Source organism: Bufo bufo, chromosome 3, assembly GCF_905171765.1.
Source record: "Bufo bufo chromosome 3, aBufBuf1.1, whole genome shotgun sequence".
Classification (NCBI taxonomy): domain Eukaryota; kingdom Metazoa; phylum Chordata; class Amphibia; order Anura; family Bufonidae; genus Bufo; species Bufo bufo.
Window position 1 is genome coordinate 542925606 of NC_053391.1, and position 27599 is coordinate 542953204.

Genomic DNA, 27599 nt, shown 5'->3' on the forward strand with positions numbered 1-27599 from the left:
AACTGCTGACAGTCATGGGTGCCCAAGGCTCATTGTTGCATATTTGGGCAAAGGCTAATCCATCTGGTCGGATCCCACAGAAGAGCTACTGTACCACAAATTGTTGAAACAGTGGATGTTGGCCATGACAGAAAGTGTCAGAACACACAGTGCATCATAGCTTGTTGTATATGGGACTAAGTAGCTACAGTCCGATCAGACTGCTGACCATGTCCACTGCTGAAAGCATCTACATAGGCATCAGACACAGACCATGAGGCAATGGAAGAAGGTGGCCTGGACTGATAGGGTGGATGGCCAGACATGTGGGAGTCCTCCCTCACCTGAAGAAAAAAAGATACCAAGATGATAGCTGGGACCAGCTATCAAATCTAATGTTTACTGCCAGCTATGGAAAGAAGGCAAGCTAGCAGACAATGCAATGATGAATTGTCAGTTGCTACTAGCAGGTCTGAATAGAAGTGTGATGGCTAAATCTCATCTTCAACACGTACTATAAAAGTTCTAAAACCCATTACATTGGGTTGCATGTTTGAATCAGTACCTTATAAGCAAAATTCTGGTTTAGGACAGAAGCTGTTAATTTTACAGAACCCAACCATTACTAGTCCTATTTCAGATCTTAAAGTCTGAATTCTACTTTTAGGTGGACAAATAAAGGGCTGACCATATGCAAACAGGACCTGCTGCTTGGTTTGAGACAAGTTTCAGGATAAGTGGCCAGATTGGCCATTTAAGATCCGATTGTTTAGCCCTTCAAATACACATTCAGAAAGGTATTACATGCACAGACTGTAACCTGGGGTGTCTTATCAGAAACAACCCCCTTCGGGAAGCACCACCGCAAGTTCTGCTCCTGCAGGCCTAGCCAATTGCTGATCTGGCAGCAGGATGCCATGACCGGCCAAGCAGCCCCCTGCAGAAGTCTCCGTATAAAAACCTGCATGTGTGAATGGAGACAGCATGCATTTTCATCATATCAGCTTGTAGTTAGCTGGTGGTCGTCCATCCCCTGGGGAGTAGCAGTAAAAGCTCAGAGTTTCGTCTTGTGTCCTGTAACAATTTAGCAGAGACTACATATGAATACACTATGACATGTTGCAGGTGGTATTAACTTTAGACTGGCTCACCCACTAACAAAACCGGCTTGAACCATATCACCTCTGAAAGTGGAGAAACAGGTGGGGCCTGCTGGTACAAAGTACGAGGCTAATTTGACTCCCCATCCCCCATTACCATATTTGCGAACGCTTGCTTACAACCCTAGTGGCAACAATGGAAACATCTGCCTGATGCTTTATTATTTAGACTCTTTCCCTAAGGCTAGCCTCATGCAAGCATAAAACGGCATATTTATGCACCCATATAATGGGGTGCAAGGTCTGGCCTAACTGCAAGTCTAATGACTCAAACTGACAACATCAAAGGGATCAATAATGTTGAAGGTTGTCAGACCCATGGTTGGGCCAGGACTGGCCCAAGTTTGTTTGCACATTTACCCATCCCTATTACTATGAAGAGCAATTTGCAAAACAGGGCTTTAATATATCATGGTCCTAAAGAAATGAATTTATCATATAAGCAAGCCTGATAAATGACTAAAACTGGCCATGAGATGGCTGCTGACCAAACTTTGCTTTCTAGACTCCCCATGTAAACATGTATGCTCAACCAAGCATGCATGTTTACCTCCTTAGGGAATAAGCCACTGTCAGACACCTCCAAAACTCAACACGCTGATCATTAATTTGTCTGACTGCAGACAGATATCATAGGACTCCCTGCCGGGACCCACTGAGACTGGGACCAGCTATCGAATCTAATGTTTACTGCCAGCTTTACGTCATCTTATTATATCTATCATGCAGGGTACAAAATATCAACAATAAAGATAGCCCCAGCATCCCTTACGGTTATTACATATGTCAACCATGGTACCAGCAGCAACACTGAAGTGTGTTCCATAGGTAAAAACTGGATATTACTAATACAAGGACTACTCCTTGCACAAAACCTATCCATTGGCTTCAGAGTGCACCTTGAGATAAGTGGGTGCACTTGCACAGAAGAAAATAATGGAATCTACACTCTGTACTGCTTGTAAATTGCTTTCAGAACATGTCAAGATACTTAAAGGGAACCTGTCCACTTTAAGCAGCTCTCATTGAGGGCAGTAAAAAGTAGTGACAGGCGGTGATGTCAGCAGTGTGTCATTCATGAGCTAAAAGTAAGTGGTCCCTGAAAACCAACATTATACTCACTACAGCTCGGGCAAGGAGTCACGGCTGCCTGAAAAGAGTCCTGGTTATTCATGACATCCTGCTCTCCTTGGCCACCTGCTGATGTTGACAGTCTTCTCCTTAGTTTTCTTCAAGGGGAGAACTTCCAATCCTCAGTAGGCGGGTGGGGAGAGCAGAGGTTCATGAATAACCATGACTCTTCTACGGACCCAGGCTGCAATGGTTTTCAGGAACCACTTATCTTAGCTCACAAATGACACACCGCTGAAATCAGCATGTCCGTCACTACTTTATGTTGCCCTCAGTGAGGTCAGCATAAAGTTGTTGACTGGTTCCCTTTAATCCAATGAAGAATCACATTCGTTGGACATTTCAGCCAGACATCAACATGTCTAATATCCAATACAGAAGACAGTGCTAAAAGTTTACATCATTCAACTGCAAGAACATCATGTGAATCAACTGAGGTGTAGATGATTACTATTAGAGGGACATGGTTTAATCAGTCAAAAGAAGGACAAATGAAACTGCTGACCAGGAGCAGCCTTATCTGCTGAATGTGTGGCTGAGTCACCCACAACATTGACTTTCATGAGCTACAAATGTTACCCTGGTCATGCTATATTACATGCCTTGTACACATCTTGCACATGAACTTGCTAAAAGCTGTAGAGTAGACGCTCTCAGATGTTGTTCAATGCACGGGGTCTAATATTTTGCAGGTTTAGTCAAACACGTAGACAAAGGTTTACGGCTTACGCAGTGCGCTCATGGACTACTGCCTCATATGAAGTGGACTAGAGGTACGCCATCATCCAGAAGGCTGCAGGAACCCAGATGGATCCGGCTCTCTAGAACTATAATGGAAAGTGAGGACAATGCTGTGCAAAGAGACAAATGCAATGACACAATGCACTGTACTTATAATGAAGATCTGATGCGTCTTATAGCCAGGTCATGAGCTAACCTTACAGGACACAGAAAATTCAACACAAACCAAAAGTCTAAAGCATCCATACCTGACGTACAAAAATGAACAATACAAGAGCTAGCATTATTTTCAGGCCTAATATTAAAAGTACCAACCTGGATCCCTGGCCAGAAGAAGCACAATTCTTACCTTGTGCAACACACAGATTGAAGAAGACTATGCGCTGGTCACAGACCGAGAACCATCATCTCTAAACCTTACTCCTATTTTCAGTTTGGAACTGACAGCAATCGCCAGTCACAGCCCTGGGAGGGCCGGCTGCTATTACCGACCTGGACCTGAAATTCCAGTTCTCTTACATTGCTGCCTGCTTTCCTAGGCGAGCTGGCCCAGCCTACGGGGTGTCAGGTTGCATAGAGAGAGCATTTGTAGCACCTTGCAAACAAGCAGATCACATACCTGGATGTGCCTGTACCTGTTGACTTCACCGTTAACCCTTTCCACGCCGTGTCCACATTCAAAACAAAGCGTGCCCTTTCCCTTTGCTAAAAACAAAGCCTTGTGCATTCATTCGCTTTCATATTTTTTTCCCAATGGCTGACAGTAAAGATAGAACTTGTGGACTGCACTCAGGTTACTATTGCAATTACCATTGCAATTATTATTGCGTATTATTTGCAAATATGAAAGAAAATTCAATCTTTCAGAAGCAACATCCACCAGGTAGCCCACCTAACTGCAAAAATTCACATAGGCGGTAAAACGACTTGAAATCATACAACTCAAAGTCTCTGGGGGTAATTTATCACACCCTGCGTCCCCGAATTCTGGCTTCAAAGTCTTTTTGGGGTCGCTTGCACAAATATTATCTACACCACTTACGTTTTGAAAAGTGGGTGGGAAAGTGACTGCTTTATCCATGTTAATCAGTTTCACGCCAAATTTATCATGGTGACTTTTTTTTTTTTAAAAAGACACAAAAAAAAACAAACATTGCAAAATCACTCCAGTAGGGGGTGGCATGAAGAAAACTGTAGTAGCATCACTAGACAAAAGTGTTAGGTTTAAAGACACACAGTGTGCTGTCTGCATCTTTTTTACGGCCCCCATTGAAGTTAATGGGTCTGCATCTGACCCACAAAAATCTGGCTCGGGTGAAGACTAAAAACACGTCAGTGTGCATGAGCCCTAAACACACATGCATATTACGGAGGGAGTTGGGAGGAATAGCCGTCACCCTACAGCTATCTAAGTGTATGGGCACAAGCTTTAGTCTCCAAAACGCTCTTAGGCCTCTTGCACACGAATGATGCGGATGGTGTCAGGATCAGTTTTTTCTCCAGATTGCATCCGGATTACATGTATATTTCACATATGTAAAGAAAAACTGGAGAATACCAATCTACATCTCCTCGTAACCATCAGTAAAAAACGCATTGCGTGCAGAGGTCTTCCATTTTTCTTCCTTTCACTTCTATGGGACTGGAGCGGTGTGAAAAACGTAGAACATGCTGTCATTTTTCCTGAACGCAAACATGATGCATGAAAAACGGCGCTCATGTGCACAGACCCAGTGAAATGACTGGGTCAGGATTCAGTCCAGATGTTATGTGGTCACAACACGCATCGCATCCGAATGAAAAACCCGCTCGTGTGAAAGAGTCCTAAAAGAAAAAACTTTTCAGTGAGGAACACAGTGTCACATGAGGCAAACAGTCCCCCAGAACTGGTGCCCAGCTGCCATCTTCTTCTCTCACACCTAAGGCCAAACTTTCTGGTGGCACACAATTCTTAATGTAAGTTACATAAGCAATATTAGGCCAAATTGTAGTTGCTTCTCCACCGGTGTACCCGATCAATGTGTTACCAGGCAAATCCTTCAAGCCAGGTGAAGGAAAACATAGGTTATACCCTAAATGTTTGCTGGCAGTCCGAGAGGCCCAGTGAACCATGTTTTGCATTAGAAATCAGGCAATGGACATAATAAAGATCAGGGGAGGGCCTGTGTGTGCATGTGTGCAGCGTTCTCTCCATTGCAGTCTATGGGAAGAGCCTAGCCTGCTTCTATAAGCTACACGGCTGCCTTGTTGACTCAGCTCAGGTAATTCAGAACCAATTTTCACCAGTAAATCGATAACTTTTCTTAGGTATTATGCACACAAACGGTGCTGGCCATGTCCATAATGTGGCCCGCAAACCGTGGGTCTGCAATATATGGGCAACGGCCATGTGCACACCGTTTCACGGAGGGGGACCAATTCACTTAAGTGGGTCCGCAATCTGGAAGATATGGTGCAGAGGCACGGAAACGGAAGGCCACAGAAGCACTCTATTTTTTTGCGGGGCGGACGGATCGCGGACCAATTCAAGTTGAATGGGTCTGCATCCATCAGCGCTGGCCATCCGGACGGTGCCCGTGCATTGGGCAGCGCAATTTGCGGCCCCCAATGCATGACATGGGCGGCACACATTTGTGTGCATGAGCCCTTGACATGAGAAAAGAGCATGGTCGCCTTTCATGTACTTCCCTAAAGCGTTTTTACTTAAGGCAGAAACACAAACAAGTGGTTTGTGCAGAAAAATGGGAAGATGTAACCTCAGTGCGGAAGCAAAATGTTCCCCTCGAGATGAAGTAATATAATAGGGGACTTCAGAGATTCAGTAGGAACCTTCTGTACATTAACCCCTTAGGGTACTTTCACACTAGCGTTTTTCTTTTCCGGCATGGAGTTCCGTCACAGGGGCTCTATACCGGAAAAGAACTGATCAGTTTTATCCCCATGCATTCTGAATGGAGAGTAATCCGTTCAGGATGCATCAGGATGTCTTCAGTTCAGTCGTTTTGACTGATCAGGCAAAAGAGAAAACCTTAGCATGCTACGGTTTTATCTCTGGCGAAAAAAACTGAAGACTTGCCTGAATGCCGGATCCGGCATTTTTTCCCATAGGAATGTATTAGTGCCGGATCCAGCATTCAGAATACCGGAATGCCGGACCCGTCCTTCCGGTCTGCGCATGCGCAGACTGAAAAAAAGGTGAAAAAAATAAATGCCGGATCCGTTTTGCCGGATGACACCGGAAAGACGGATCCAGCATTTCAATGCATTATTTCGACTGATCAGACATTTTTAAGACTGATAAGGATCCTGATCAGTCTTACTAATGCCATCAGTTGGCATACGTTTTGCCTGATCCGGCAGGCAGTTCCGGCGACGGAACTGCTTGCCGGATCTCTCTGCCGCAAGTGTGAAAGTAGCCTTAGATACCACGCAAATATTTTTAAAATCGCATTCCAAGAGCTATAACTTTTTTGTTTTCTCATCAATGTACTTATATGAGATCTTATTTTTTGCAGGACAAGTTATACTTTTTAATGCACCATTTTGGGCACATGTAATGGTTGATTAAAGCCAGCCGTTTAGCTAAAAACCCCTTTGTTTACATCAGTAAAAAGGCGTATTAGTGGTCACTAAGGGGTTAAAAAGGCTGGCTCATCCCAGACAACTCCTTTCAGAAAGTGACCCCTAGGGTCCCACTCCCAGCACCCGTTAGCAAACAGCTAAATTTGCTGGAGGGACCCATGGCCAGCCGGGTGTTTTCCCCTGCAGCAAAACCTAGTATGATATGGCTGTAATGCAAAGACGGCTCGAGCCTACCCTACAGAGCATCTCTCCATTATGCCTCAGAGTGGGGCCAGACCTAACTTCTTAGCCCAGCTGCCAAACTATATAATGAGCTTTTGTTTCTTTGTAGAGGTTGCTACATTGATTTACAGTGTATTTTTACATGCTATAAGTCTGCTTTAAATATTTTATTAAAAGGGGTTGCCCAGCCTTTAAGTGATGGCCTACCCTCAGGATACCCCCATGGTCAGCTGCTCTGTGTAGCTCCATCGCTGGAAGTCGGTGCCAGAGCTATACTGCACCATCAGCACCTACATTCACTTCGAAAGAACAGCGCTGCAGTTAGGAGCAATGTCCACCATCACAGCACAAGTCACAAGATCCATGTAGCCAATGTGACTGGATTGTGGTTGGAGCCACACTATGTCTATTGATGAGTTTCAGAGCTGTTATTAAAAGGGCTGCTCCCCTACAGGATAGGGGATATGTGTCTGATCGGCAGGCACCAAGCCACTGAGGACCATGCAGGTTATGAGAAAGGTGTGTGTGTGTGTGCGCAAGGAGGGAAGGGGGGTTGTGTACCTATGATCCAGTTTAAATCGTCCTGTGTAAAAAGGGATCTACTGCCCAGAAGAATCTGTATGGGGACAAGTGACTGCGGTAGAGATCACTTGTCCCCATTCAGAGGAGACGATTGCTGCATGTTATTTCTTAAATGTCGTGCCAGGACCACGAAGTGGAGACCAGTGGGGACCTGGTAAGCAGTAGAACAGCAGCAAGAGGGGATCGGTGAGCAATGCTTTTGTTTAAGGGTACTTTCACACTAGCGTTAGAAGAATCCGGCAGGCAGTTCTGTTGCCGGAAATGCCTGCCGGATCCGGAAATCCGTATACAAATGGATATAATTTGTTTCCGGATGTGGATCTGTTCTGGGACCCATTTTGTTTAATATCTTTATCAGCGAAATTGCAGAAGGCCTCGATGATAAGGTTCGTCTTTTTGCTGATGACACAAAGATTTGTAACAGGGTTGATGTTCCTGGAGGGATACACCAAATGGAAAAGGATTTAGGAAAACTAGAGGAATGGTCAAAAATCTGGCAACTAAAATTTAATGTTGATAAGTGCAAGATAATGCACCTGGGGCGTAAAAACCCAAAAGCAGAATATACAATCAGTAATACAGTCCTAACCTCAGTATCTGAGGAAAGGGATTTAGGGGTCATTATTTCAGAAGACTTAAAGGTAGGCAGACAATGTCATAGAGCAGCAGGAAATGCTAGCAGAATGCTTGGGTGTATAGGGAGAGGCATTACCAGTAGAAAGAGGGAGGTGCTCATGCCGCTCTACAGAGCACTAGTGAGACCTCATTTGGAGTATTGTGCTCAGTACTGGAGACCATATCTCCAGAAGGATATTGATACTTTGGAGAGAGTTCAGAGAAGAGCTACTAAACTGGTACATGGATTGCAGGATAAAACTTACCAGGAAAGATTAAAGGACCTTAACATGTATAGCTTGGAAGAAAGACGAGACAGAGGAGATATGATAGAAACTTTTAAATACATAAAGGGAATTAACAAAGTAAAAGAGGAGAAAATATTTAAAAGAAGAAAAACTGCTACAAGAGGACATAGTTCTCTCTATCAGGAAGTATTACTTTACTGAGAGAGTAGTGGATGCATGGAATAGCCTTCCTGCAGAAGTGGTAGCTGCAAATACAGTGAAGGAGTTTAAGCATGCATGGGATAGGCATAAGGCTATCCTTCATATAAGATAGGGCCAGGGGCTATTCATAGTATTCAGTATATTGGGCAGACTAGATGGGCTAAATGGTTCTTATCTGCCGACACATTCTATGTTTCTAAATGCATTGCAATACCAGAGCCGTCTCTCCGGTTCCATCCAATGGAAATTAATGCCGGATCCGGCATTTCTTCAAGTGTTCCGGAATTTTGGCCGGAGAAAATAAAGCAGCATGCTGCAGTATTTTCTCCAGCCAAATACCGTAAAAGGGACTGAACTGAAGAAATCCTGATGCATACTGAACCAAATGCTTTCCATTCAGAATGCATTGTGACAAAACTGAAGCGTTTTTTTTCCCCAGTATTGAGCCCCCATTACGGAACTCAATACCGGAAAACTTTAACGCTAGTGTGAAAGTACCCTTACCCATTCGGACTCAAAAAATGTTATCCCAACTGACAACTTCTTTAACCACCTCAGGACCGCCGTACGCAGGATTGCGTCTTTGCGGCGGTCCTGTTGTTCTGGGTGGACGCGCCGGTGCGTCCTCTCGCGAGACGCGAGATTTCCTGTGAACGCGCGCACACAGGCGCGCGCGTTCACAGGATCGGAAGGTAAGCGAGTGGATCTCCAGCCTGCCAGCGGCGATCGTTCGCTGGCAGGCTGGAGATGTGATTTTTTTAACCCCTAACAGGTATATTAGACGCTGTTTTGATAACAGCGTCTAATATACCTGCTACCTGGTCCTCTGGTGGTCCCCTTTGTTTGGATCGACCACCAGAGGACACAGGCAGCTCAGTAATATGTTGCACCAAGCACCACTACACTACAACCCCCCCCCCCGGTCACTTATTAACCCCTTATTAGCCCTTGATCACCCCTGATCACCCCTGATCACCCCATATAGACTCCCTGATCACCCCCCTGTCATTGATTACCCCCCTGTCATTGATCACCCCCCTGTAAAGCTCCATTCAGATGTCCGCATGATTTTTACGGATCCACTGATAGACTGATCGGATCCGTAAAAATCATACGGACGTCTGAATGCAGCCTTACAGGGGAGTGATAAATGACGGAGGTGATCACCCCATATAGACTCCCTGATCACCCCCCTGTCATTGATCACCCCCCTGTAAAGCTCCATTCAGATGTCCGCATGATTTTTACGGATCCACTGATAGATGGATCGGATCCGTAAAAATCATACGGACGTCTGAATGCAGCCTTACAGGGGAGTGATCAATGACTGTGGTGATCACCCCATATAGACTCCCTGATCACCCCCCTGTCATTGATTACCCCTCTGTCATTGATCACCCCCCTGTAAAGCTCCATTCAGATGTCCGCATGATTTTTACGGATCCACTGATAGACTGATCGGATCCGTAAAAATCATACGGACGTCTGAATGCAGCCTTACAGGGGAGTGATCAATGACTGTGGTGATCACCCCATATAGACTCCCTGATCACCCCCCTGTCATTGATTACCCCTCTGTCATTGATCACCCCCCTGTAAAGCTCCATTCAGATGTCCGCATGATTTTTACGGATCCACTGATAGATGGATCGGATCCGTAAAAATCATACGGACGTCTGAATGCAGCCTTACAGGGGAGTGATCAATGACTGTGGTGATCACCCCATATAGACTCCCTGATCACCCCCCTGTCATTGATTACCCTCTGTCATTGATCACCCCCCTGTAAAGCTCCATTCAGATGTCCGCATGATTTTTACGGATCCACTGATAGGATCCGTAAAAATCATACGGACGTCTGAATGCAGCCTTACAGGGGAGTGATCAATGACTGTGGTGATCACCCCATATAGACTCCCTGATCACCCCCCTGTCATTGATTACCCCTCTGTCATTGATCACCCCCCTGTAAAGCTCCATTCAGATGTCCGCATGATTTTTACGGATCCACTGATAGATGGATCGGATCCGTAAAAATCATACGGACGTCTGAATGCAGCCTTACAGGGGAGTGATCAATGACTGTGGTGATCACCCCATATAGACTCCCTGATCACCCCCCTGTCATTGATTACCCCTCTGTCATTGATCACCCCCCTGTAAAGCTCCATTCAGATGTCCGCATGATTTTTACGGATCCACTGATAGGATCCGTAAAAATCATACGGACGTCTGAATGCAGCCTTACAGGGGAGTGATCAATGACTGTGGTGATCACCCCATATAGACTCCCTGATCACCCCCCTGTCATTGATTACCCCTCTGTCATTGATCACCCCCCTGTAAAGCTCCATTCAGATGTCCGCATGATTTTTACGGATCCACTGATAGATGGACCGGATCCGCAAAAATCATACGGACGTCTGAATGCAGCCTTACAGGGGGGTGATCAATGACAGTTGGGTGATCACCCCATATAGACTCCCTGATCACCCCCCTGTCATTGATCACCCCCCCTGTCATTGATCACCCCCCTGTCATTGATCCCCCCCCCCCCTCTGTAAGGCTGCATTCAGTCTTTTTTTTGGCCCAAGTTAGCGGAATTTTTTTTTTTTTCTTACAAAGTCACATATTCCACTAACTTGTGACAAAAAAATAAAATCTCACCATACCCCTCACGGAATCCAAATGCGTAAAATTTTTTAGACATTTATATTCCAGACTTCTTCTCACGCTTTAGGGCCCCTAGAATGCCAGGGCAGTATAAATACCCCACATGTGACCCCATTTCGGAAAGAAGACACCCCCAGGTATTCCGTGAGGGGCATATTGAGTCCATGAAAGATTGAAATTTTTGTCCCAAGTTAGCGGAACGGGAGACTTTGTGAGAAAAAAATAAAAAATATCAATTTCCGCTAACTTGTGCCAAAAAAAAAAAATTTCTATGAACTCGCCATGCCCCTCATTGAATACCTTGGGGTGTCTTCTTTCCAAAATGGGGTCACATGTGGGGTATTTATACTGCCCTGGCATTCTAGGGGCCCCAAAGCGTGAGAAGAAGTCTGGTATCCAAATGTCTAAAAATGCCCTCCTAAAAGGAATTTGGGCCCCCTTTGCGCATCTAGGCTGCAAAAAAGTGTCACACATCTGGTATCGCCGTACTCAGGAGAAGTTGGGGAATGTGTTTTGGGGTGTCATTTTACATATACCCATGCCGGGTGAGATAATATCTTGGTCAAATGCCAACTTTGTATAAAAAAATGGAAAAAGTTGTCTTTTGCCAAGATATTTCTCTCACCCAGCATGGGTATATGTAAAAAGACACCCCAAAACACATTCCCCAACGTCTCCTGAATACGGCGATACCAGATGTGTGACACTTTTTTGCAGCCTAGGTGGGCAAAGGGGCCCACATTCCAAAGAGCACCTTTCGGATTTCACTGGTCATTTACCTACTTACCACACATTAGGGCCCCTGGAAAATGCCAGGGCAGTATAACTACCCCACAAGTGACCCCATTTTGGAAAGAAGACACCCCAAGGTATTCCGTGAGGGGCATGGCGAGTTCCTAGAATTTTTTATTTTTTGTCACAAGTTAGTGGAAAATTATGTTTTTTTTTTTTTTTTCATACAAAGTCTCATATTCCACTAACTTGTGACAAAAAATAAAAACTTCCATGAACTCACTATGCCCATCAGCGAATACCCTGGGGTCTCTTCTTTCCAAAATGGGGTCACTTGTGGGGTAGTTATACTGCCCTGGCATTCTAGGGGCCCAAATGTGTGGTAAGGAGTTTGAAATCAAATTCTGTAAAAAATGACGAGTGAAATTCGAAAGGTGCTCTTTGGAATATGGGCCCCTTTGCCCATCTAGGCTGCAAAAAAAGTGTCACACATCTGGTATCTCTGTACTCAGGAGAAGGTGGGGAATGTGTTTTGGGGTGTCTTTTTACATATACCCATGCTGGGTGAGAGAAATATCTTGGCAAAAGACAACTTTTCCCATTTTTTTATACAAAGTTGGCATTTGACCAAGATATTTATCTCACCCAGCATGGGTATATGTAAAAAGACACCCCAAAACACATTCCCCAACTTCTACTGAATACGGAGATACCAGATGTGTGACACTTTTTTGCAGCCTAGGTGGGCAAAGGGGCCCACATTCCAAAGAGCACCTTTCGGATTTCACTCGTCATTTTTTACAGAATTTGATTTCAAACTCCTTACCACACATTTGGGCCCCTAGAATGCCAGGGCAGTATAACTACCCCACAAGTGACCCCATTTTGGAAAGAAGAGACCCCAAGGTATTTCGTGATGGGCATAGTGAGTTCATGGAAGTTTTTATTTTTTGTCACAAGTTAGTGGAATATGAGACTTTGTAAGAAAAAAAAAAAAAAAAGAAAAAAATCATCATTTTCCGCTAACTTGTGACAAAAAATAAAAAGTTCTATGAACTCACTATGCCCATCAGCGAATACCTTAGGGTGTGTATTTTCCGAAATGGGGTCATTTGTGGGGTGTTTGTACTGTCTGGCCATTGTAGAACCTCAGGAAACATGACAGGTGCTCAGAAAGTCAGAGCTGCTTCAAAAAGCGGAAATTCACATTTTTGTACCATAGTTTGTAAACGCTATAACTTTTACCCAAACCATTTTTTTTTTACCCAAACATTTTTTTTTAATCAAAGACATGTAGAACAATAAATTTAGAGCAAAATTTATATATGGATGTCGTTTTTTTTTTGCAAAATTTTACAACTGAAAGTGAAAAATGTCATTTTTTTGCAAAAAAATCGTTAAATTTCCATTAATAACAAAAAAAGTAAAAATGTCAGCAGCAATGAAATACCACCAAATGAAAGCTCTATTAGTGAGAAGAAAAGGAGGTAAAATTCATTTGGGTGGTAAGTTGCATGACCGAGCAATAAACGGTGAAAGTAGTGTAGGTCAGAAGTGTAAAAAGTGGCCTGGTCTTTCAGGGTCTTTAAGCACTGGGGGCTGAGGTGGTTAACCTCTTCACTACTTGCATCATACATTTACAATGCTAGTTGGGACTTTAAAGATGGTGCCCACTCAGGAACTGAGTGGTCATCAAAGCTGCAGGGTACCTGCTGTTTTACACAACAGACACCTGGAGAGTTCATGATCAGCTATAACGCCAATCACAAACATTTAACCCAATCAGGACCATGGCATCTGATCAGTCTTTTCCCTGGGAGGGCTGCACTGAGACTGAGGGAGCCAGTTGATATGGTAGCCTTGGGCCTTCTGAAGGCTCCGAGAGCTGTCATAGTGAAGTTCATTACAGGGCTTACAAGGAGCACACTGATGTTAAGTCATTGCAGTCTTTCAGCAATCAGATGACCAAATGTTAAAGTTCCCATACTATTAAACTATTAAAACTGAACAGTGCAACTGAGAAAATTCAAAATGGCAATTTTTACATTTTTGGGTCACTTTAGCTTCCCTCAATTTTTTTTATAAAAACTGATTAAAAAGTCACATACACTTCGACATGGTATTAATAAAAACTACAGATTGCCCCACAAAAATGAGCCCTTACACAGCTCTGTAGACATAAATATAAAAAGGTTTTGGGGCCAGAATATAGCAATTCGTTTCTTCTAAAGTTTTTATTTTTTTATAGTATTAAAACACAAGAAAAACTATAAAAATGTGGTAACACTGTAAACATACTGACCCACAGAATAAATTCAACAGGTTAGTTTTACCGCACAGGGAACGCTTTAAAAACGAAACCCATAAAAATATGGCAGAATTGCTTTTTTTTTTTCTCTTTTTTCCCCCAATTCCACCCCATTACCATTTTTTTTTTACAGCTTCCCACTACATAATATACAATATAAGATGGTGCCATTAAAAAGTACAACTTAACCCGCAAAAATATTATGAATTCAAGATGGCAGGGAACAAAAATTAAAATAAAATAAATAAATAATTGCTGCGTCCCTAAATGGTTAAAGTTTTAAAGGGGGTTTTCTGACACTTCTATACTGATGACCTCTCCTCTGGAGAGGTCATCAGTATCTGATCGGTGGGGGTCCGACACCCGGGCCCCCCACTGATCAGCTGTTTGAGAAGGCACCGGCACTTGCATTAGCATAGCGGCCTTCTTGCAGGTTTTCCTAGAGCAAGTGATGACACATTCATAGGGTCACGTGGCTTAGGGCGTAGCTCAGCCTCATAAAAGTGAATGGGGCTGGGGTGCAATACCAAGCACAGCCACTTCACAATGTACGGCGCTGTGCTTAGTAAGCAGGGAGGCAGCAGCAGCAGAGGTATTGCGAGCGCCGGCATCTTCTCAAGCAGCTGATCAGCAGGGTTCCCAGGTGTCGGACCCCCACCAATAAGATACTGATGACCTATCCAAAAAGGATAGATCATCAGTATTTAAGTCTCGGGAAAACTCTTTTAACCCAACACTAAACTTTGAAAATATTCAAAAACAATTATAAAAATAATTCCATCAATCTTCACTTTCTCTTTGAGCTTAGTTTTTCTAAACTGCTGTCTCCCTGGAAGTAGCGCTCTGTTCGGTACAACACTGCAGTCATGGTACTGGAAGCAAGCGCTGCAGTTCTGCTTCTTCCGAAAGGGTTGGTGTAATAAATGCAGACTTTCCATCGTTTCCACTACAGAGCTATTCAGAATTATTTGGTTGCCTGATTTAAGGGGGTTTTCCGAGGAGCCCAATACTGATGACTCCTCAAACCTGCCAATCAGCTGTTTGTAGCTGTAGCTGTGCGCCAAACCCAGGCACGGGAGAGCACAGCACCGTACACCGCGCGGCTGTCCCGCCTGGTTACAGCAGCGCTGTTCTCATCCAAGTGCAAGTATGAAAATCAGCAACCAGAATATAAAATGTAAATACCCAAGTACAGTCTTTATGAAGATAAGTAATAATAAATTAACTTTTTAAATGACCGGTCCATCCTTTAGGCAAAACAGACCTAAAATGTGACATTAATCTGTTCTGTATAACATGAGTAACCAGAACAGAGGCGTCTTCTAGAAAAATAGTGTAAGAAACAAAAGGTCTTCAGTGTATGGACAGGCAATGCATTATATGAAGAGAAGACCCCCTAATTACAAAAAAGATCAAAGTATTCCTTCTCCTATTAACCACATACCCCAAATCGCCGGGACATCTAAAAGGGCCACGGATGATTAGCTAGCATTTAAGTTAAATATCTGGGAGACAAAGGTCAGTATATCTGCGGCCAACGCTACTATCAACAAAAAGAAGTACAAAGTCACAAAGTGATCACACTGCTCTACGCACCGCTCCATGTGCTGCTACTTCCTTGTGAATATATATGTATACAATTGTAGATCTATAGGCTGAGGAGTAGAAAACCAAGTCATATAAAAGGGGTATATATAGACTACATTTAGTAGTGGACTATGGTCTCTGTACTAGTTCCATGATGGAAAATATTGTATTATTTCTTAGCTTATGTGTAATATTATACGTGAACGTACGACATTCTACTACATACAAAGTAATGGAATACCTAAGAAATTATAAAGATTATTAAAATCTAAGGGGTTTCCAGGACTAGAATCCTGATGTTCCATCTTGAAGATACGTCATCGATATCTGATCATGTGGGTCCGACCACCACCGATTAGCCTCTTCCTAAGCCAGTGACGTCACATTTATTGGCAGAGCCATGTTCAAGTGAATAGGCCTCTGCTGCAATACCAAGCACAGCCACTATACCATGAACAGCGCTGTGTGAGGAGGCTGCACACTCAACCTCTTTAAACAGCTGATCGGTGGATGAGATACTACTGATCGATCCTGAGGATAGGTCATTATTATTTTACTCCTGGAAAACCCCTTTAAATAAAGATAGAAGTCAAAAACACATTTCAGTGTGAAACTTCTGCCTGCTGAGTGATTGCCAGTCCCATTCCTTACAAACTGGAATATTGCTTGCACAATATGTATTAAAGCATTTCCAGGTCCGCAAGATATCAAAGGACCCGCATAATATTAAAGGGGTTTTCCAACCCCAATAATGCCTGGGCACAGGTTATACTCACCCCGCTGCCCAGCACCCGCATGCTCCAGATGCACGCACGGCCGCCGAAGCATCTTCCCATCAGGCGGATCAAAACATGCGGCGAAGGGGAAGTGCAGCCAATAGCATGGAAACGAGATTCCCTAGCATCACTAGGGAGGCTAGTTCCCGTTGCGGCCTGCTATTGGCTCCCCCTTCGCCGGATGTTTTGATCTACACGATGGGAAGATGCAGCAGCGGCCGTGCAGGCATCTGGAGCGCGCGGGTGCCGGGGAGCGGGGTTAGTATAACCTGTATGTGGTGCCTGGGCATTTTGGGGGCATTATAGGCGTTGGATAACCCCTCTAAGTTGCTATTGTATTGACTATGCAGTCACTTTCACCTGGTCAGTAATTTGCATTCATATTTGTAAGCCAAAATCATTAAACCTACAGAGAAAAAGTACAATGGAAAGATTTGTTCCTCTTCTGCGTTTTGGACCCCTTCCTGGTTCTGGCTTACACTACAACTATGGATGTACTTTTTTCACGGATCGAATACGGACCAATTCATTTCTGGGGGCCGCAATAAATGTAATCCGTGTGGTAAATAATAAAACGTTTTGTGGTGAATAGGTATTTCCACAACGGGGTCCGCCTAAAGTGCGGGATGCACACAGAACGCATCCATATTTTGCGGATACACAATTTGCGGACCACAAAACGGATACAGTCGTATGCAGGAGGCCTTAGGTAGACTGCCTGTTGTAACATCTGCAGACTGTAACCACCTGATAGCACACACAAGGATGGTCACCTGCAGTGGCCAAGTTACATTTGTATGTACATGAGTAGGTCAAAACTTTTTGCTCTAGATTATTTTTCATGTTAAAAACACCACATTTTTAAAAACAATCTGCCCAAAATTATATCTGAAAATGAAAAATGTCTAGGTATTGAATCTGGCCAAGCTTGTCGATCTAATATAAATGGGGAAAGCCCAACAGTCCCTCAATCTAAAATCATTCATTACAGATGGAGATGAGCAGCTGCCAGGCACCATATTGGCTCCTAAGCATGTTTATGGGGCAATCAAGAGACAACGGTCGGCTGAAGGTTCAACGAAACTTGGTATACACATCCCTTGCTACCTGGAAAGAAATCTTGTGAGGGGGGGGGGGGGGGGGGGGGGGGGGTCACAGCTCTCTAGGACGTACTGTTCCTGAGATATAAAAAAATAATAATGCAAATATGGCATATCACATGACCTACATTAGCCAATAGAGGCCTGCAGCTCTTTCTCTTCATATCCCAACTGCCATACACACGGTCACCCTGATCAGCCAATAGAAGCTCGCAGGCCCTTAGTCTCCACATACACACAGTTTTACTCCAGGTTTCCATAACAAACCCAGCCATTTTTCTTCACTGCTGTAGGTTAGCTTTAAAGGGGCGGGGTGCTGTAAAGGTCACTGTTATGCGGGATACTGTCGATATCTTTTAATGACATACACAAACATTAAATGAAATAAATGAAATATACCCTTGCGAAGCCGGGTCCTTCTGCTAGTATTTCTATAAAAATTTCTCATGGACTGTGCGATACCCTTCACATGACTGTTATACCTTCCCAAATGCCATTAGAACAAGGACTCTATCAAAGTCGATTCGATTTGACAGTGTAGGCAGGAAAACATTGCATGTGTAGTCTATGTGATCCAATATAATGGAACCATATAGAAGAGACTTTATGATATTATGCTTTTCGGAGGGGGTTTTACAGGGAGGTACATTTCAACGACACTGTTTTTTACTCTGCTAATAGACGAGACACAGCCAGCAACCAGCAGTTATCCCCAGTTCTAGCAAAGCAGGACCATTTGAATCAGACAACTGGATAAGCCATTCCTATGGCAGGAGCGGAGGGTTGTCCAGCCTGGCCTGGTGCGTATCTCAGTATTAAGACTTCCATTGACTAGTACTAAAGACATTTACATGGGGCATGCTTATCAAAAAAAGAAAAAGAAAATTTTTTGGGGGCGTTGCACAAATATTAACACATCTGCACGTGATGCGGTATTTAGTTTACATTCGGGGTGGTCTTCTGAAGCTTACTAACACCACGGTCTTTGCACATCGGTTACGTTGCTCGTGGTTCAACTGACAGGAAGCCCAAAGACAGATATGCAATACTAGTGACAAATATTTCCTGCCTTTCCGGCATCAGTTTTTGTTTCTTCATTAGTTAAAAATAATCCATTAGAAGGATAATGCTAGAGACTAGTGACATTCTATATGTGAATCTGGCCACAGACTGTACCCACAGTACCTACACAAGGGCTGACACAGGGCAGCACTCAGCTATTTGGTGGCGGATTGCGTCTGCAGAGAATTCCCGTTTTTCTGCAGCTATAATCACTCATTCACCCACCTCACAATCAATTAAAATTGAAAGGATAACTAGCGCCAACCAACGTGCATATAGTGGACCGGCACCGAACATCTGCCTGCATAAATGGGCACTATTGAAAAAACATCTACTAATATAATAAATGCATATTAGACCAAGTTTACATTTTTGCTGCTTTTGGTTGAGCAACATGAGCATATGCATGTCATAGTGGTGTGTGCCCTGCAATGGACCCCTCTATTAGCCAAAACAACATTCAGCCTGCCATTCATCTGAATGGGCACCATGCTGCCATGACATATTATTACCAACGTGCAGCCAGTGACCTTAGCTGAACTCCAAAGGGGTCTATACTTTACACCAGTGTCAGCCCAATACACGTTCCCTGAATGGGAAGAGGGGTGTAAGCCGCTACCAGACATCTCTGGTGTCACCTATATGTGTTTTAAGGCATTATGGGGACTTTTTAGCTAAAAATTATTTTCGTAATTGTGTATTATTAAAATATGTGCTTTAGGCCTCATGCACACGACCGTTGTGCGTTTTGCGGTGTTCCGTGTCCATTCTTCCGTATCTCGTGATTTTCTGCGGACCCATTGACTTTCAATGGGTTCGTTGAAAACTCGGCTAATGCACCGTTTGTCATCCGCGATCTGTGGTTCCAGTCCGTCAAAAAAATATAACCTGTCCTATTTTTTTCACGGAAAACGGTTCACGGACTCATTCAAGTCAATGGGACTGTGAAAAAACGCGGAGGCACACAAGATTGTCATCCGCGTCCGTTTTTTTTCCTATCATTTGCGTGGCAAACTTGACTTAGACTTTTTTTTACTTTCCTTCATGTCTGGTGATCCTCCAAAAATAAAGGAAGACACACGGAAACAAAAACAGAAACGGATCACGGAACAACGGAACCCCATTTTGCGGAACGGAACACAACAACGGTCGTGTGCATGAGGCCTAATGTGCATTCAGGACAGAGAAAGGGGCTGCAGACTAAGCCGTCAGAAAGCTGGTCTGATGGACTCAGCAGCCTGCAGTATGTGAGAATACAAGCTTTCCCATACATGCAAGCTAAATTTTTAACAAACTATTACAAAAATAACCAATAGCCAAAAAATAGATGTTTTCCAAAAAAAAATTAAAAATAAGTAAAAAACATCCATCTTTTGGGGGGTAAGCTGGTAATATGAAGTTATCCTCTTGATAGGGGGTAACTATTAGATCGGTGGGGGTCCCAGCGGTAGGACCCCAACGATATACCAGTTATTCCCTATCCTCTAGACAGGGGATAACTTGATATAACCGGAATACCCCTTTAAGTCAGGACAGCAACACTATACACACAGGCACGGCTCCATGTGCAGCTCTTCTGGTGTCTAGAGGGATGGTCATATTCCTGGAGACTGTAGTGTAGACCATTTACTCCCATGATTCATTGCATCTGTCACGGGGCACACAATCTGCTGTACTATCTATACAGATAACGCAGGAAGGAACTATGTGCCTCCAATATGTCAGCGCCCAGGTAATTTTCAGAAAAAGATTAACACATTATATTCCACTGACTTACATTTGATTGAACTAAAGCTAAATACATAAGACTCCCCCTTGCATCACAAAGCTCACCAGATTTTACAAGCACAAGGTTTCTTTGCTGATTCAGGGCAATTAACAAAGGCTGTATTCTTATCAGGCCAGGCGGTAACTGGTGAAGGATGAGGGTATTGGAGGAAAGCGGGCAGTGATCTCACCACTGTCACATGCCTATTACCAGCATATCATCTGTATAATGAGAAGCACATCCCTCCCAGTACATTGCAGCTCAGCTGGTTCTAGGACTGTCTATAGAAAAGGAAGAGAAACTAAATGATCTCAAATACATCAAAGAAGAAAGAGGAGGAGGCGATGGTAAAATGCTCCTCTAGCTTGAGGGCACTTTGGCTAAAACATCAGAATTTCATTATGATCACTTAACCAAATATACGGTCATTAGCTGAAACTCTCGCACTGCCAGGAGCTCCTGGAGCATAAAACAAAGGCATGAGGCACATGACCGTTGTAAGTTTTGCGGTCCGCAAAACACGGATGGCGTCCGTGTGCGTTCCGCAATTTGCGGAATGGCACAGACAGCCATTAATATAACTGCCTATTCTTGTCCGCAAAACACGGACAAGAATGGGACAGGTTATTTTTTTTTGCGGACCACAGAACGGAGCAACAGCAACATTGAGTGCTGTCCGCATCTTTTGCAGACCCATTGAAGTGAATGGGTCCGCACCCGAGCCACCAAAACTGCGGCTCGGATGCGGACCAAAACAACAGCCGTGCACATGAGGCCAAAGAAGCATACTCTATACTGCCCATCGACAGGTTACAGGCGTTTTAGGACAGCCTGTAGTCTGCATCTCATAGGCTACAGATTGCAGTTGTCCTGCAATGGCAGCTACTAGAAAATGAAAGCTCTGTTCTCATTCACACTGGGTTCAGAACTGAGCGTATTTGATATGCGCGTTTAACGCGCGTTTTCGTGCGCATTTTTGTCCATAGTCAATGCGCGTATTATGCACGTTTGTGTGATTGACAGCAGTGTCCTCTGGCCGCAAACGCGCGACAAAACGCCCCAAAGAAGCTCAAGAACTTGTTTATGTGTCGGGCATTTTTCAGCGCGTTCGAACGCGCTGTAAAACGCAAAAATGTGAACCAGTCCCATAGGGAAGCATTGGTTTGCATCAGTTATGCGTTTTAAAGCGCGTTCGAACGCGCTGTAAAACGTGCAAATGTGAACTTAGGGTCAACCTGCTTCCAGAAGGTGCAAACCAGGTAATGAAAGTATATTAAAGAGGTTGTCCAGAACTTGGATACGGATTACCTATCCTGAGGACAGATCATCAGTATAAACACTCAGAGATATCCTTTAATACCTGTTCACTGTTTCCAGGTCTATAGATCAGAGCTACAATGGTCCCATTTAACAGGAAAACCTGATGGAAGGTCCAGGAAGATCAAGAGAAAAAAAAGATGGAAAATCAAGAAGGTAAAAAAATATTACAGGAATTCCTGTTGCTGTGGAAATCACTTCAAGTCTCTGCTGTGTTCTGAAATTAAGGCATTCAGTAGTGGGATCTGAGACACAAATCAATGACTTAGCAATGTACTTTGACACCATTTCCTAAAGATCTGGATGATTCCACAACACCAAGAAAGTCACATGTAGATGGGAAACGGTCTATCACAGTAATTCCATTCTAGCAAGAGGACACATCCAAAAACTCACAGCACCTCTGCCATTCAGCTGTTTGAAGGGGCGCAGGCGTTTTTCATTGTACTGTAGCTTTGCTTGGTATTGCAGCTTAATCCCATCCAACTAAATGGTTATGTGACAATGGACATGACATCACAGACCAAGGGAGAGGCCCACAGGGTGCCGGGGGACCTTTCAACAGCCGATCGGTGGCGGTGCCAGGAGTCAGCCCCCACTGATCAGATATCAATATTTAAGATCCTGACAACCCCTTTAAGAGAGCCCATACATATGCATGTTAGTGAGGAAGGCCAGACTAGACTTGTATACCAGTCTAGGCTGTGTACTAGTCTGTTACAAGACACAGGAAACTTGAAAAGTCTCCGTAGGTGGCCTCACCATGTGACGTGAAACCAACCTGTGAAGATTTCCATGACACAGTTCAAAGATAATCACACAGCCAAATCAGTTCCCCAGCAATAATAGCTACATAGAACAGACAGCTATAACTGCGTATAAGAGCATACTTTCACAGTTTATTTTATCTCAAAGTTTCTATTACTTTTTACTGTATACAAAGAAAATCAAATAACATTTGATATACATTAAAGGGAGTGTCACCAGGAAGTAACTGATAAACCAGGCACCGTCCTTATAAATCTAGCTTACATGAATGTAATGATACCTTTCACCTAAAGGGGTTGTCCCGGTTCAGAGCTGAACCCGGACATCGGAGCATCTCATGCTCCGATGCGCTCCCTTGCCCTGCGCTAGATCGCGCAGGGCAAGGGTTCTTTTGTTTTCAATAACACACTGCCGGGCGGAAACTTCCGCCTGGCAGTGTGTTCGGTGATGTCACTGGCTAAATCCCGCCCATCAGTGCTGGTGATGTCACCGGGGTTCTTGGCAGCCCCATGGAGAGCCCCGGTATGTCACCGGATCTCCAAAAAATACCTTTGCCCTGCGCAATTTAGCGCAGGGCAAAGGAGAGCATCGGAGCATGAACTGCTCCGATGCTCATGTCAGGAGGGCTGCCGGGGTGAAAATGGAGGTATGTCCGGGTTCACCTCTGAACCTGGACAACCCCTTTAATGACCAGTTGTATCATTTGGAGAAAAAAATTACTTTAAATGCATATGTAAATGAGCAGTTAAGTGCACAAAGGGCAGTTCCAAGCCACTCTGTGCACTCTTGCTCCTCCTGCTTCCCCTACCAGCCCCTCCCTCTCCTACTTGAGTAAGGCTACTTTCACACTAGCGGCAGGACTGTTCACCCTGTCGGATCCGTCCTACCACTATTTCTCCGTGCTGCCGCTCTGTCCCCATTGACTATAATGGGGGCGGGGCGAGAGGCCGCCAGACTAAAAAGTCGGACATTAAGTATTTTTAGTCCGGTCGTGCTGCGCCGGAGCTCCGCCCCCGTCCCTATTATAGTCAATGGGGACGGAGCGGCAGTCCGGCGGCACGGCAAAATAGAGGCAGGACGGATCCGACAGGGTGAACAGCCTGTCGGATCCGTCCTGCCGCTAGTGTGAAAGTACCCCAACAAGACTATGAAGGAAGCTGGCCCAATCAATTATAAACTGGAAGTATCCATTAACAGAGCAGCTCTGCTCTAGGAAATCAAATGACCTGCAGTGAAATCTGCAGCAAACCCAGACAGTATTAAGAAATTTTCTTCTTCACCACAGATGAAATAGTCCTGAAAATGGTGACCTGTAGTCAGCTGAGAGATCAGGGCAGTCAGTAGGAAATTCTTATGAAATCACTCCTGCTTATATCTATGGGGCAGAGCTTCCATTGATGGCATATCCAATCAGTACCTCTTATAGGGTACTGCCACATATAGCGAGTCTGCTGCAGATTTTTTGTGGCAGATCGGGACTCAATCCACCACTGCAAAGACCACTGAAAAACGGCAGTTTTTTGCCAGAGCACTGCTGCAGACATCGGAGCAGGCCTTCAGCTGCTCTCAAGCTTTGCACTGCTGCAGGCTGAAAGCGCAAGTAAAACCAGCAGCATAAATTGACGCCCTGCAGATTAGAACCCACATAGCTAGTGGCATGGATTTCTCAAGTCTCATCCACTTTGCTTGTTCTGCCAAAGCTGTGGAATTTTGTTCCTCCAGCGGCCGGCTTCTCTTCATTATATACTGATAACATTCATTATGATGTATATATTGTGGTGATGTGCACAGTATAAGTGCTGGAAGGCGTGTATATATATATACCCAGACACCTCAGCTGGGTGAGATAAATAAATAAAGTCCAGAAAGCTGCAGGGGTTTCAGCAAAGCGTAGTTTGCTGAGGCAGTTCTGTTTACATTTTGTTCTGGGCTAGATTTTATTTGGACTGGTGGATAGGTTTGGTAGTGGGATCTGCCAGTCCACACCCTTCAAGTATGGGTATTGTCTTTTACCCGAGGTCATTGCAGGTGAGGCCTGCTGTAATCAAGGAGGGATAAAACCAACCATCTGGGTGTCAGTCAGTGGGAGAGAACACTTGGAAACAGAGGCTCTGGGTGGTCTCAGCCAGGAAGGCTGAGGGGCAACGAGGCTACATGTAGCCGGACATCTTCCCTGTATGGACTTGTGTTTGATGACCGGATCTACTAAGGCTTGGAGTCTGAGACCCTGTGCATAACCTGTGCTTAGAGGTGGGTCAGGGAAAACTACTGTTTATTAGTTAGAGCCCAGGCAGGCAGGTGTTTGTTTTGCAGATTTGTGTGTGCTGGTGCCAAAATAAATGACCATATTGGACTTTGAATCCACTGTCCGACAAGACATCTGTGATTGCGACCCCCTAAGAGAGCGATCCCTTACAATATGTATAGTGATTAAATACAACCGCCAAGAAATAATTAGTCCTTGTGCACTTAACTTACAACATACTGACACCAGTCTATCCCCTGATCAGCTGTTTTAGGGTACGATGTGTCACTCTGCAGTGTAGCAGGCAGCCATAGAAATGAATGGGGGTCACAGTGTGACTCACACATTTCATGCGATCACAACACACAGACTTCAAAAAATCCAGCAGAGTTAGATTTTTTTTTTTTATGATTCACGTGTCGCAGTTCTATGGCAGACCTGCTACACTGTGATATTTAGGAGCGCAACATGTTTCGCACCCAAAGTTGACATGTAGCCGAACCCTAAAGAGGCTGTGGCACTCCGGTGAGTGCTGCAATCTCATCACAGCTTACCAGGCACCTAGTGGCTGTGCTTGGTATTGCAGCCCAGGCCCATTCACTTGAATGGGACTGATCTGTCCCTAGGCCATGTGACCGATGAATGTGACGTCACTGACCTAGGAAAAAGCAAGAGCTCTCACCAGAACAACTGGTCTGTAGGGGTGCTGGGAGTCAGACCCCCCACTGATCAGATACCGAGGATTAGGTCATCAATATCAGAATCTCAGAAACCCCTTTAAAGTATTTTATTGCTACTTAACGATACATGACAAATCTATACTTCTAAGGGGTCTACATATAGGTTTTATATCATTAAAACTGTTTCTCATGGAAAAAAATGACAGCACAAGATCCTGTTACACAAGTAGATTAGATCATCAATTGTTTAGTCCAAAGGTTGCATTCTCCACAGCCTCTGCAAACATGTATGTGGCGTTACAATACGGTGGAGCAGATATTGCACCTGGAAAGGCTAGAAACCCTGACAGAGATCCGCACTAGCATTAAATGAGATACAACGTGATGGTGCCCTTAGGCACAGGTGGCTTTAAAACCACTTTCGGGAAACATATTTGGCCGATTAGGTAATAACTGCCTGCTTTAAGGGGTTTCCCAGGAATAAAACATTGATCAGAATAGGGCATTAATGTTTGATTAATGATGGTCTGAACGCTGCCAATCAATACAATGCCAATGTTTACACAGAGCGCGTCATACATACCAGCATGGCTGTGCCTGGTACTCAGGGACCGAGCTGCAGTACCAGGCCAGTCACCCTTACTTAGAGTCCGCTGTGACTGGGTACACAATAAAGGGGTGGGTGAGAGCCTTCACTGTGCCAATCCGTGAGGATCCTGGAGATGGAACCCGCTGATGAAACACAAATGACCTATCCTGGAGAGCCTACTTAGCTCCCGGACAGGTTTATCTGGAGGCTAAAAAGTATGAAAAATAGCAAAGTCCAAACTGTCCACCTACAGTCACTTGTTATGAGATAATATTACATGTGACAGTTCTGAATAGACTACCACAAAGTATGATGGGAGAAATGCAAAGTGTCCACAAGGAGGATATTTCTATAAAGTGAACTCCCAGATCTCATCGGTAAGAGGCAGGTGTCAAGGAAGTTCCCGCAACAGGTGGCAGGAGATCAGTGAGACTGGCTGGCAACACGTGGTTTTATCTGACAGGTTTCCCTGTGCATTAATAGGCGTCTGTGTTGTTTCTGGTATGGCCACTCCCTTTGTCTCAGGTGTTGCTAATATGGTCATTTAACCTTCCTTATTTATAGTTGCTTCTCCCACAATGCTGTGAGGTTTATAGCTTTAGTTTCGGTTGTGGATTGCTGGTGTGTGGATCTTGGCGGAGTTCCTGGTGCTTCCATTGTTCCTTTGAAGTTAAGTCTTTCCTTTCCCTTTTGTATTTTGTCTGGGTTCGGTGTATTGCATTTCCCTATTGTTTGTATTAGACCTGAGGGAGACTCCCGTTCGTCTTTCCATTTGGAGGAACAGGTAGTTTCGTCCCTGCCATTATTACCAGGGTCCCATAGGGCTAGATAGGACTCTAGGTATTCCAGTGTATGAACACACCTACCTCTGGGGTCTGTTCATACTGAAAGTCGGTCTTGATTTTGGTTAGGGTTTTACTAGTAGGTATCCATCTTCCTTCCTTAGTTCTCAGGCCGGATTCCCTGTTTCCCCCTTCCCTCTTGCTCGGTGTGGTGTTTCCCTCCCACATCGAAGGATGACAGCAGGTTTATCAGATTCCATTATTGCACAATGCCGTAATCATCCTACAGGACGACACATTTCATGTAACAGGAAGTGGTCACTGCTTTTAATTACGAAAGGTTGAAGGATTCAAATGATGTTGCAAGCAAGCTGCTGAAGAAGAGGGCTCCTAGCAAGCTTTTTGTTTTTCACTGCCAAATAGCCCTGTCAGTGATCCTTTACACAGATTACTTTTAGATAGTTTTTTTTTTATATCATTGTTCAAACCAATCACTCACCTCAGCAGTCACGTGTGCATGAACCGCATTTGATCTGCCGGACGCACAGAGACTGAAGTTGTGGCATATTTAAAAAGGTGAGTAAGGTTTTTTCATTCTTTAAGGCCGAATGCACACGGCCGTGTTCCGAGGCAGAGAGCGGTCCGTGGTATGCCGGGCTGGATTCCTGTTAAGAGCAGGAGCGCACGGCATCATTGGTTGCCTATGACGCCGTGCGCTTCATGCCGCTGCTGCTGTACAGTAATACACTCG

At 44.4% G+C, this 27599-nt stretch overlaps 1 protein-coding gene across 5 annotated transcripts in view; it reads right to left on the bottom strand.

Annotated features, from left to right (window-relative positions):
• The window catches only part of ELF1 (E74 like ETS transcription factor 1), a 108916-nt gene that overhangs the window by 40025 nt on the left and 41292 nt on the right, over positions 1-27599 (bottom strand). Inside the window, exon 1 of one of the 5 annotated variants that reach the window (XM_040425393.1) lies at positions 3361-3495. The exons of the other annotated variants lie outside the window; for them this stretch is intronic. The gene's annotated coding sequence lies outside the window, so the exon portion shown is untranslated. Of the gene's footprint in view, positions 1-3360; positions 3496-27599 lie in introns of those variants that run through there. 5 annotated transcript variants of the gene reach the window in all.